The sequence below is a fragment of the Manis javanica genome, chromosome 1, assembly GCF_040802235.1.
Source record: "Manis javanica isolate MJ-LG chromosome 1, MJ_LKY, whole genome shotgun sequence".
Lineage (NCBI taxonomy): Eukaryota > Metazoa > Chordata > Mammalia > Pholidota > Manidae > Manis > Manis javanica.
Window position 1 is genome coordinate 104955803 of NC_133156.1, and position 12442 is coordinate 104968244.

Genomic DNA, 12442 nt, shown 5'->3' on the forward strand with positions numbered 1-12442 from the left:
CTTGAATCCCCAAGTCTTAGTTTTATTATCTGTAAAATGGGGTCTGTAATTTCTCCTTACAATGCTGTTTTAAGAGTAAATGAAATAGAAAATGAATCAGTATCATGCTATATATGTCAGCCATTATTATTATTACTTTCTTTAATTTCTGTATTATAGTATTGTCTGCTAAGTTTGCTGATGGAACAATATATTGTATTGGCAGAGGATGTCTCATAAGAGAATGGTTTCTTATGGAATAAATACTTTAAAATAACTTACCACTTTATTTTTTGGAGTATATGAAGCTATATGGTGAACATGTCAACCAATGACAGAAATAAAATATTAAAAAATTTTTTTATTGAAGTATCATTGACATACAATCTTATATTGGTTTCAGACATATAACACAATGGTTTAAAAGTTACCATATTATTAAGTGCTCACCCCATCTAGTGCAGTTACTGTCTGTCAACACAGAAAGATATTACAGAATCATCAAGGATATTCTCAGTGCTGTATCTCTATCCCTGTCACCAACTTACGTTATGACTGAGAATTTTTGTGCTGCTTTATTCTCCTCCCCCTCCCCCATGGTAACCACTAGTCACTTCTCAATGTCTATGAGTCTGATGTTGTTTTTTTTTTCCTTCTGTTTTGCTTTGTTTTTATACTCCACAAATAGGTGAAATCATACGATATTTGTCTCTCTCTGCCTGGTTTATTTCACTGAGCATAATATCCTCTAGGTCCATCCATGTTGCAAATGGCAGGATTTCTTTCTTTTATGGTTGAATAATATCCATTGTGTATATGTACCACATCTTCTTTATCCATTCATCTATTGATGGACACTTAGATTGCTTCCATATCTTGGCTGTTGTAAATAATGTGATGATAAACATAGGAGTGCACTTATCTTTTTGAATCAGGGATTTTGTTTTCTTCAGGTAAATTCCTAGAGTGGAGTTACTGTGTTGAATGGTATTTCTATTTTTAGTGTTTTGAGGAACCTCCATACTGCCTTCCACAGTGGCTATATGAACTGACATTCCTACCAACAGTATAAGAGGTTTCCCATTTCTCCACATCCTTGCCAACACTTCTTACTTCTTGTCTTTTGGATAGTGGCCATTCTAACAGGTGTGAGATGATATCTCATTTTGATTTGCATTTCCTGATGATTAGCAATGTGGTGCGTCTTTTCAGGTGCCATTGGTCATCTGAATTTCTTCTTTGAAGAAGTGTTTGTTCAGGTCCTCTGCTCATTTTTAATTGGGTTGTTTTTTTCATATTGAGATGTATGAGTTCTTTATATATATTGGATGTTATCCCCTTATTGTATAAATCATTTACAACAAATTCAGTTTTCTTAATTTAACAAGTGCAATGGTTAATTTTATGTGTCAGCTTTAGAGTGACCAGATATTTGGCTAAACATTATTTCTGTATGTGTTCTGTGAGGGTGTTTCTGGATAAGATTACATTGGAAAGCCAATCCCCTCCACTCCCACCTCCCAAAGAGGGTGGGAATCATCCAGTCTGTTGAGGGTCTGAATAGAACAAAAAGGTGGAGGAAGGGTGAATTGACTCTCTCTGCCTGCTTCCTGACTGAAACATCTGTCTTCTGTCCTTGACTAGGACTTACAGTTTTGGTCTGCTAGTCTCAAAACTGTATCACCAGCTTTCCTGGGTCTCCAGCTTGCAAATAGCAGAACTCTCTCTCCCTCTTTCTCTCCCTCCTTCCCTCTCTCCCCTTCTCTCCCCTTCTCCCTCTTTCTGTCTCTCTCATTAGTTACTGGTTCTGTTTCTCTGGAGAAATCTGATTAATACAATAAATATTTATTGAATCTCTAATAAGATGATGTTCTGCCTCCTTGTTTCAGTTTTCATACTGTAAACAGGTGTCCTTGTGTCCTTTTCTTGGTGTATTTACTGTTACATCTTTTGTATTTTTTCACTTTTTGCTGGTGATTTTGCTGTGTAAAACAGCCCCCAAGTGTAGTTCTGAAGTGCTTTGTAGTGTTGTAAACACAAGAAGACTGTAATGTGCTTTACAGAGAAAATACATATATTAGATAAACTTCATTCAGGCCTGAGTTATAGTGCTATTGGTCAGGTGTTCAATATTAATGAGTCAACAATATATAAAAAAGGGTGTTTTTAAACAAACACACATAAAGCAAGGTTTTGTATTGATTGATGAAAATGTGACCAGAGGTTTGCAGGAACCTAACTCTGTATGTCTCCTAACAGCAGTGATACAGTATTTACTAAATAGGTGTTTTCATTGACTTAATAAAACATAACTACTATGAATGACAAAAAAGATGACAAATGAATATTCATGTTTAGATATTTTGTAGCATTATAGTCAACTCAGACTGAAAGGAAATACTGTTATTTAATTTTGGAAGACATTCTCCTTTTGTTTAGGTTGGTTTATTTTAGCAGATATTTATTGGTGAATATGTAATTCAATGTTGACATTAATTTGTATTCCTGGAGCAGATACCAGAGTCAGAGAAAGTCCTTCCTATTCCTGAACATCAGGGAACTGATGTTCCTAGATACAGAAAATACCTGTGGGCCAACCACAGAGCAGGTTAACTCCAACATGCCAGTGAGGGCTCACATTATCTTGGAACTCCAGGAAGTTACGGATGGAAGGGATCCTGGAGGCCTGGAGTGTTTAGATGTAGAGCTGGAATCAGAAATCAGGTCCCATGGCTTGTTGAGTCTTTTACCACTAAACCGTGGATGTGCTATGTGCTTAAACTGATTTTGAGGGTCTAGGCTTATAAATGAGCTCATGTTCTGGAAATTCCACTTAGGTCTGATGTTTAGAAGTCAGTCTGAGGTTGTTCTAGGATGAGTTCCAGAGGCCTATTTTGCTGTATTTGAGTATTTTTACAGAAAGAGTTTCATAGATTTCATTGGATTCTCAAAGGAGTTCATGATTCTAAAAAGTATAAGACTTTCAGTGCATTTTTCAGAAGCTGACTCTAAAACATAAATTATAAACTGAATTAGGGTTAAGAGTGTTCTTGGTATTGTATTTTGTACCCCTATCAATTTGTAGAGTATTTTTTTTTCTTTTAAAGAACATGCTCATTGTTCCCTAGAGTGTGGTGAAACAAACCTGCCTATATTGCCAGTGGCAGTACAAATTGGTACAAAATTTCTAAAAAGATTTAGATGCCTTTTGAACCATGAACCAAATTTTCCCTTCAAGAATCTATTCTAAGGAAGAAATCAGAAAGAAACTTGGAGAAAAAATTATGAATGACAGTATTACTGTTCAGAACATAAAAGGAAGATAAACGGCTTGAAGTGGTTTTAAAAGATGATTTAATATAATGAACTGCTGACAAGACACCATGAGAAAAAAACTATATGACCAGATGAATATGTTAACAGGTTATCTCTTGGTAATGGAACTATAGGTATTTATTTTTCTTTTCTTGGTATTTTTCAGATTCTCAAAATGATTATATGTTTTTATAATCTGAAAACATGTTAAATAACATTTTGTCCCACTTGAGCTATAATTTACCTAAAGGAAGTCCTATCATTTTCTCTTAGTTTCTATGTTCCAAAATGTGTCATCTCTTGTTTTGGCTGAAAGTTAACATGGAAACTCAGCTATTTCACATTTGTTCAATTACAGGCCTCTTTTCTTTCCATAGGGTCATTTCAGTGTAAACTTTTGTCCTTAGCCCCCTCCCCAATTCTTGCCTTTTGCTTCCACTTTATTGTTCTTTCACTGATTTTTTTTTAAAAATTAAATTCTGCCTGCTTTTCTTTGGCAGTGTTGGCCTTGTGTCCCCTTCTCTCCGGTGTGTGATTTGTGCTGCTCCTTTTCAGAATTCACCCCATTACCTCCTTCACCCTAGCTCTTTGCCCTGATTTTTTATCTTGGAAGGTAGAAGCAGCATTCCAAACCTCAGAGCCTTGCTAGTACTTCCATGTTATTTTTAAAATTTTTATTCTTTTTGGGATTTCAGAGGTATTTCCCCACTGTATTAGGAGCAAGTGTGTATGTGTGTGAACACAGGTATGCATGAGTGTGTGTGCTCATGTGTGTGAGAGTATGTGCATGGGCGTGTCAATATGTGTTCTGTTCTTCCAGGTCAGGAATGGTGTCATTTCCTGTCTGCTCCACAGAAGTGGGCACTCCTGTAATGCTGACCACCTGCTGGCGGGCCTCCACTTAGCAACCTTTCAGAGCTTGACAGCTGGGCCTCAGACTGTCCTAACCCATTCTGTGTCCAGCAGGCTGGGTCTGTCTGATGCTGGGGTTCTTGTACATGGAGCCGAAGAATGAACTTCTCAAACACTCAAGGTAGGAGAGCAAGGCAGAGGCTTCTATTTACAGATAAAGTGAGAGGACAGAGCTCCCGGCTCACCGCCAGGAGGGGACAAGAGAGCTCCAAGGTGGTGTTGCCTAGGGGATTTATAGGCAGTTGAGAAACAAAAGGGCTAGGGATGCAGACCTGCTAAAAAGTCCCAAAATGTTTATTTTTAAAGAGACATTAAGTTTCTTATCAGTCTTCCGGATTATTTACAAGAAGTTTACTGCTCTGATTTGCTCCCAGGATAGCAGCTTCCTGGTCTGGGAGCATATCAATCGAGACTGCCTGCTTTGCTCCCAAAGTGGGCTGAGTTACTATCTGTCTATTAAAGAGTGTGTTAAACTTACATTTTAACTAATTGAGTTTTAAAATGCAATCTTATCTTCAAGATGGAATCCTTTGTGTTTTTATTATGTTTTTTTGACTGGGTTTGCTTGCTAAATCAATTGCCCAGCTTGCAAATCACTTGATTGCAGCTGGAGGAGGAAAAGCAGCACTTGGGTAAAGTAAAAGAAATAAGCTGGGCCCTCCAGCAGGCCAGAGCAAGTCCCACAATGGATTATATTTTTTCTTCTCAGGAGGCTCTCACCCTACTCTGTCTAGCTCATGGTCCTTGTCTCATGTCTGTACTTGAAAAGCTCTGATGAAGATGGTGCAAATTGGGTTAGTTCTGTGGGCTCTCTAGCCACTGCCAGGCTGGTTCCAAGCCAGACAGGCTGACTTTTCATCTCTCCCCAAACCCACCAACTAGTAAAGAGATGCATGCATTAGATAAGATGGCGGAACTCAATTTACATGTGGGTGAATGCATGACTGAATTAAAATGACACCTCAAGGAAAGAGCTAAGGCTAAATCAGGAGACTCTTGAACTGAGTCAAAAATCAAGGCTAGGATTTATAGAATGAACATTTTTATGTGTAAATTGGAATTCAGATTAGATATTTGTAATTGAAGTATAGCAATTTTTTTATTTTCATAAATCCAACTTTGAAGCTGTCTCCAGGCTAGATTCCTGAGCAGTGAGCCTTGAAAATTTGCCTGATAAATCAAACCTCTGATGAAAGAACCAGGCTGATGTGACCGCAAATACCCACCATGGCTGTGTTACAAGAGTGCTCAGCTCATTGTCTCCTGGTGGAGAGAATGTACCTTGATATGCTTCCTGGGATGGAGAGCTCTTCACTCTCCATTCAAATGATAGTACTGGGTAGAAAAAAGGAGAGCTGGTGAAACAAATATTTTATCTTCATATTACTTTCTCAAAATCCAAAGCCACATGGTGAAAACTGGATTTTATTAAATTTACTTGATTGGAAACAAGCATGCAAATTCTACAAGATTCCTCAATGTGCCAGAACAGCAGCAGAAGAGCCCTGCTGTGCCTGGAGACTGGTGAACACTGCTAGTGCCGTAAGTGGCCTTTGCTGTGATTGGCCTTTGGAAATATTGTGAAAATTTCATCTTTTGTCCTGTTGCTTCAGTCTCCCCTTTCTGTGCCAGCTTATGCCTCTTCAGCCCTCGTTGTCCTTCCAGCTATCAAATGCCCTTTCAAGAGAAATATTATCTTTTAGGAGTGATCAATCCAGCACACCTTTGTGCAAATATAAGATTTATAATAATTCCATTTAGATGTTGAAATGTGACACTGCATCCTTTGTTTTGGAGCAAAAGGTGTATTTTCTACAATGATAGGTGATGCATTTTATGCTTTTGTGTGGGGAGGGCCAGTTTAGGGGACCCCTCCTGTTTGCAGCTCATGTTTGACACCTTATCTGGTAGTAAGAACACAGTTTGAAACTTTTGTGCTGCTGGGGGCCTGGCTTGTTGTTTCAAAGCTTGCCCCTCTTTCTTACCATGATGAGTTTAAATTTTCATGTACAAGTTACCACATCAACTTTAACGTCAAATACTTTTGAAAAAGAAGGTACAGCCTATTGGAAAAGATGGTGGAAACAGTTACATCCCAGGCTTGGAGCTTATGGAAGCTGATCAACTGTCTAACAGTTTCAGTCTGTCTTTAGATAATTTTGCTTTGGCATCCCCATTGCAGAGTGGAGGAGGCTGTTTTGTAACCTGATCTTTTTTGCAGAGAGCACAAAGCTGACTGAGGGACAATAGAGAGCATTTGTTGAGGGCTGGAATAAAGTCTCAAGGCTGCTGTGCTCCACCACATATGTCAAGCATTTGCCAGAGTTACTTTTTAAAATATGTTGTCTTGCCCACGTGATTCTAAAAATATATACCTAAAGAGACCTGCAAACCTTGAGGGAACTAGAGAACAGGCTGCAGTTATACACACCCAGTACGCAAGATCATGGAAATACAACCAAAGACCAAAGCTGTATAAAGGAAGACATTAGAGCTTTCTTATCAAAGCAGCTTTTGATAATACACTCAGGAGAGAAATAGGAAAGGCATCAGAAAACAAGAGTCCCAAGGAGACTGCAGAGGCTATAGAAAATGATTTAATAACATTGGTGGGTCAGATAGAATTATTCCTTATTCTCCTAGATTTTTCTTTCTTTTCCCTTTTGAAATTCACCTTTCAAAAACCTTACATGGTCATCTCTACCTGGCCAACTCAAACTTAGTCTTCTGTTTGGACACAGTTTATCTGCACCTGTTAGAGTTGTTGTCTTCAGTTGCTCATTGTGTGGCCTCTCACTCTGACTAGGCTCTAAGCTTACTAAGATAAAAAAACATGTCTTTAAAATCTTCGGAATTTCCTCTATAGTTTTAGTACAATAATTGTGTCTGTAGGTAGTGCTTAATGAATATTGCCTAACTCACTGGATACTTTCAGAGTTAAAACTTAATAGATATTCAACTTTGACTTTACTATTAATATTTACATGCCATATTCTGAAAAATCTGTAGAAGACCAGATAAGATAAAAGCTGGAGGAAGAACAAGTTGTAGATACAATAGTGGGAACGCAGAAGACATTTAATAATATCTTGACATAGATCATGAAGAGAAGAGTTATAACGATACAACGACTTTACATTTCTTTGGGAATTGATTCTGCCAACAGCACTTTCATATAGTAACAAACAGTGGGATAAAGGAAAAAAATAGAAATAAATGCAAAGAATACCAAAGAAATGCCAAGAGAAAAAAGTGAAAGAACAAAAGAAAAGCAAGAAGGTCAGAAGTAAAGAAATAGAAGGAGAATTTACTAAGAACTTGAAATAACTGTTGGCTAGGTTACACACTGGGCCATGTCTGATATTTACAATGGGGGTGTTTTTTTTTAGCAGGCAGAGTATATGCTGTTTATAGATCATGGCATGTTTTTACTTGTTTTCTACCAGGTGATGGGGGAGGAAGTGTCCTCAAGCCTCTTTCTCTCCATTTTCCTTCAAGAGGGTTTATATTGATATTAGTCTATCCGTCTGTACTCCAGGGGTCCTGTCTTCATCATCAAAAAGATACGGAAGTGTGAATGATACTCAAGTTTGGTAGCTTATTTCAGCAATTCCACAAAAACTTAGTCAGGGTTGCTGCAGAGAGTTCTGTCACTGTTTGTTCTTGCTGTAAGTGTCTGAAAATTTCCTAACTTCCAGAGGCAGGTCTCTAATTAGTCAATAATGCTGAGTGTAGAGATGTATTATAGAGAAGGTCTAAAAAGAAGAACACATCCCAACCATGTTCTAGGACTGAGCTGCTTTTCTGTCTAGAAATAAAACAGTACAGGTTATAAAGTTCTGCCTGTCACATGTCAGAGGTCTTAAAAGGTCCTACAGTGACCTTAATTACTGCTGTAGAGGGATGAGCTGCATATTTTAAAGAAGGTGATGCTTAAACAAGGTGACCTGCCACAGCACTCCTGAGGCGGCAAGCTTCTCTTTGTTTGGGGTCTGTTTTGTTCGGACGTTACATTCTCTTAATTTGGTGGGCAGGTGACCCATACCAAAATGTCAGGATTAGTAAATTTTTGAAGACAGGTTCAGAAAAAAGATACAAGTGATTGTGAAGATAAAACATATCAAATCCCTAGTAACTTTTGCCTGTATCAAAATGAGAGGAGAGATTCTCTTGAATTAAATTTGCTTTCTGTTGAGAATACTAGCATGGAGACAGAGTTTTATTTTAATTGCAGCTGTTTGCAAGATGTGGAGATCAACACCTGTGTTGTGGCAATAATTTTACTTTTCACATTCGTTTTGAAACAGAGCAGAAACCTCTTTCCTCTGCAGGCTGAAGACCTGGGTTCTGGTCCTAGCACTGGCTCTTAGCTAATGCTGTAGTTCATGGCCAGTTCCTTTAATCTCTTTTCAGCCTCAACTGTAAGAAAGTTTATTATATCAGTTCTTCTTTATAATAATAGTAATAACAACTATTTCCAGTTTGAAAGGCCTGCCAAGTGTTGGGTACAATGCTGTGCCTTTGGCATATGGTATCTTTAAGTCTATCAGTCAACTCTGCAAAGAAGGAATCACTATCATTCATGTTTTATGGTTGAGAAAGCTGGGCTCAGATCCTTGCAGTAATCTGGCCAAGGTCACACAGCTAACAAACGGCAAAGCCAGGATATAAACCTCCATGTGTATGTTCACAAAGCCTCTTCTCAGTCTTCTGTGAAAGTAGAATTTGTGAAAGTGTTGAATATAGCAAAATTCCTTGTAAATGCATATTACCATTATTATCCTGATAGACATTAATTAGTTAACATATTTATTGAGTTCCTTATAGATGGTTAGTACTGAGTCAGGTATCATTTTGGAAACTTCATGGAATTAGGTATTTTCCCTAATGTAGTATTGTGTGAGGTGTATTATAAGTACATTTTAACTATTTTCAAACGGTATGGCTTCCATTCTTGGAATCATTAGTTTCTTGGTGTAATATTTCTTTGCATTCTTTTGGAGAAAAAAGAAGCAAATATGCTCATTTAGATTGAATAAATGTTTCAGAAAATGAAAACTGATTGCTTGTAGTCTATCCTTCAGAGCCGACAAATAAAGATCCCTGGAACCTGATAGTTGATAGGAAAACTCCAAAGGAAATTTATACTATAGGAATTAGCAAATCTCTGCTGAAAATGCATGTGCTCACAAATGTTCTGGACCAACGTAACGTCCCCTGTCTTGTTCTTTATTTATTTTTTGAGTCTTTAATGACCAATAGGGTTGTTGAAATTTACTTGGAGAGTCTATCCTTGATGCGGGGCGTCAGACTTCCTGCATGAAGGCGACTGGGTTCCACACACAGCTTTCCTAAAATAAGCACTAAGTTTTGGAAAGAATTTTCTCTTGCGGGAAACATCCTATTTCCAAAGAGAGCCCCCACCGTGAGGTAACGTGTTTTCTGGGGAGGAAGACGAGGGGAGCCAGCTGGTTAACACTGAGACAGACGCCTTCCTTCTGTGCCCTGTCTTCTCAAAGAGCCCCTTGAGTCACAAAGTCCATGAAATCTATGCAGGAAGCAGCCGAGCCCAGAAATGAGCTGCTCCTTAGTTTCCTGGTATATTAACTGCAGACCAAACACCCACCCTGGGAAGTTGTGAGGACTAAATGACCTGATGCATGCATGTCTCCCCACACAAACCAACCATCACTTTTGCATCCTGGGCCATTTTCCCTAACAAGCTTATCCAGTTGCTCTTTAACTCCCCCTGTGAACTCTTTATGCTGTTAGGCCACAGGAGGTCTACTGGGTTAAGAAAAATGCTTTCAAATTGTGAAAAGACGAGGAAGCTGCCTTTCTTGGTCTTGCCAAGGTTCTACATGCAGTGGGGCGGCCCTCATCCAGGTTTGGTTTGAGCTGGATATTAGTCCTGTTTTGCTCCGAGCATTACAGGGATAGAGCTGAGGCCGCTGGCTGGCTGGCCTTTGGCCACCTCAGTGGGATGCATGTGGGGCTGCTGACTGTGGTGAGGTGAGAGAGGGTGGCCATTGTCTTGTTCTCTCGTCGGGCATTTTGGTCGCGTTTGAGTCTCTGCTGGGCTAAGGCAGAAGCTAACCTGGGGAACAGGACCACTGCATGTCCAGGCTTGGTTTTCCTTGGTGCTGAGCCTGGATTTTGCTGAATCTGAACAGATAGGATTGAGCAAATTAAGCTAATTATGCAAGTGATATTTGTAAGAAAAAAAGCTGGATATTAGCCCTGTTTTGCTCTGTGGCTTTGTCACATTCTTTCTGGAGTAGAGGAACAAGGGGGAAGCCTAGCATCATCCATGTAGCCCCTCCAGCCACAGCTAGTCAGAACCCTGCACAGACCTAGCGGCTAAGAGGCTGGCCAAGTATGTGTCCAGGCCCCTGTGCACAGCACTCAGGCCTGGGTGAGGTGCTCTGCTTACAGTGCCCGTCAGGGTCATCCTGGCACTTTGAGAGGCATAGCTGGCGGCTTAAGTTCTGAAGCCTCAACTTGGGCTATGTTATACTTGTGGCTCACTTTATGTGTGTGGGCCTCAGTTTCCTCAGGGTGAGGGTATCTCCAATCTGGGTCTCAGTGCAAACAATTTTTGAGTTTGTGGTCTGTCCGCCTGTGGCATGGAAGTGTGTGTGTGTGTGTGTGTGTGTGTGTGTGTGTGTGTGTGTGTGTGTGTGTTCCCTTGCAGGCCCTGGTTCTGGGGATGTGCCTCCAAATTGTTCTTGGCCCCTCTCTTGTTATCCAAATGTCTCTGCAAAAGATCAAGATTAAGTCTGAATGGATCATTGTTTCTTATAAGATAAACAACTGCTGATAAAGTCAGGGGAGGACCTACTTCCGAAGCCTACAACCAAGGAAAAGTTTATGGCTTTCTCTTTGGACTTAATCAGTTTTTCTTCTTTGAGCATGTTTTATGGAACTTGACTAATCACCCTGGCAATATGTTGCCAAAGTTTTCTTGGCTCCAGATCAGAGACTCCGATATACCAGCACAGACAATGAGAAAGCAGCAGGAGGCCGGAGAAGGCATTTGCAATGAATTTTGGCATCAGATTCTAATACAAAAGTAGCAAAGGATTGAGATAATTAATTTCTGGGAGAATTGCAAATGACCAACACAGGAACAAATGTTTAATTTCCTTACTAATGAAAGAAATGCAAATAAAAATAACTGCTATCATTTCCCCCTATCATTTTGGCAGAAATGTAAATGTTTAAGCCCCATATGCCTGTGAATGTGAAGAAATGAGCACACTCATGTAGCTACCTGATACAACCTCTTGGAGGGCATGCACACTGAAATGTAAAACATATTGTCTCTTTTCCCAGTAATTTTCAGTCCAGGACATACCCTAAGGAGATAACTACCTGAATGTAAAAATATGTATGCAGGAACATATTCAGAGGGAAAACTGAAAATAACTTCAATGTTCATCAATAGGGGACAGACAGTCAATTACGGCAAGTGCCTTTCGGGAAATCCTGTGTAGTCAATACAAATAATGGTACAGAGGTTTTATATATGACATGGACAGTTATTTAGGGATGTAAAGCAGGTTATGAAACAAAATGATCACATTTACATAAAATTAACAAAAATATGGGAGGTTTTTCATTCAACTCTTAACAGGTAGGATTTGAGACTACTTTTACTTTCTAATGTAATTTCCAGCTCTGCCGCTTAATCAACTCCATGTCCTTAGGGAAATTTACTTAATCTCTCTTATTCTTGGTAAAAATTGAGATAATAATATCAACCTTTTAGAGGTTACTGAGGGAATCAAGCCATAAAACACATGTCAGGCACCTGGGATGGTGCTTTGATTTTTTTTTCCATTGCTGGTTTCTATTTTACTTTCATTATGTGAGTACTAACAGCTGTGTTCCTATGCTCACGATTCAGAGAGAGAGAGCTAACTGAGCTTTGAATAGCTTCCATTGATTTAAATGTAGGAAGAGCCCTAGTTCCAAATATGTGGAACAGTATTTTCCTAAGGCTGCAGTCTGTCAGAAAAAGGCCATATTGAGTCATTGTTTTCTGAAGCCAGGAGAGGAGATTGAATGACGGATGCTGGTGGTAGCCTGTAATAATATTTCATTCTTGTCATCCTTATATAGTTTAAGACCAACCATGTAGATCTACAGTTTCCCTCCTGGTTTGGAAGAACAAAGCTTTTGTTATTTATGCTCTTAAACAACAGAGCTTTGTCCTACGCTCAGGAGCATGCAA

The 12442-nt window shown here is 39.2% G+C and overlaps 1 protein-coding gene across 2 annotated transcripts in view; it reads left to right on the forward strand.

Annotated features, from left to right (window-relative positions):
• Window positions 1-12442, forward strand: part of PDE4D (phosphodiesterase 4D) — a 1476836-nt gene that overhangs the window by 20909 nt on the left and 1443485 nt on the right. The window contains exon 1 of one of the 2 annotated variants that reach the window (XM_073235963.1): window positions 4311-4327. The exons of the other annotated variant lie outside the window; for it this stretch is intronic. The gene's annotated coding sequence lies outside the window, so the exon portion shown is untranslated. Of the gene's footprint in view, window positions 1-4310; window positions 4328-12442 lie in introns of those variants that run through there. 2 annotated transcript variants of the gene reach the window in all.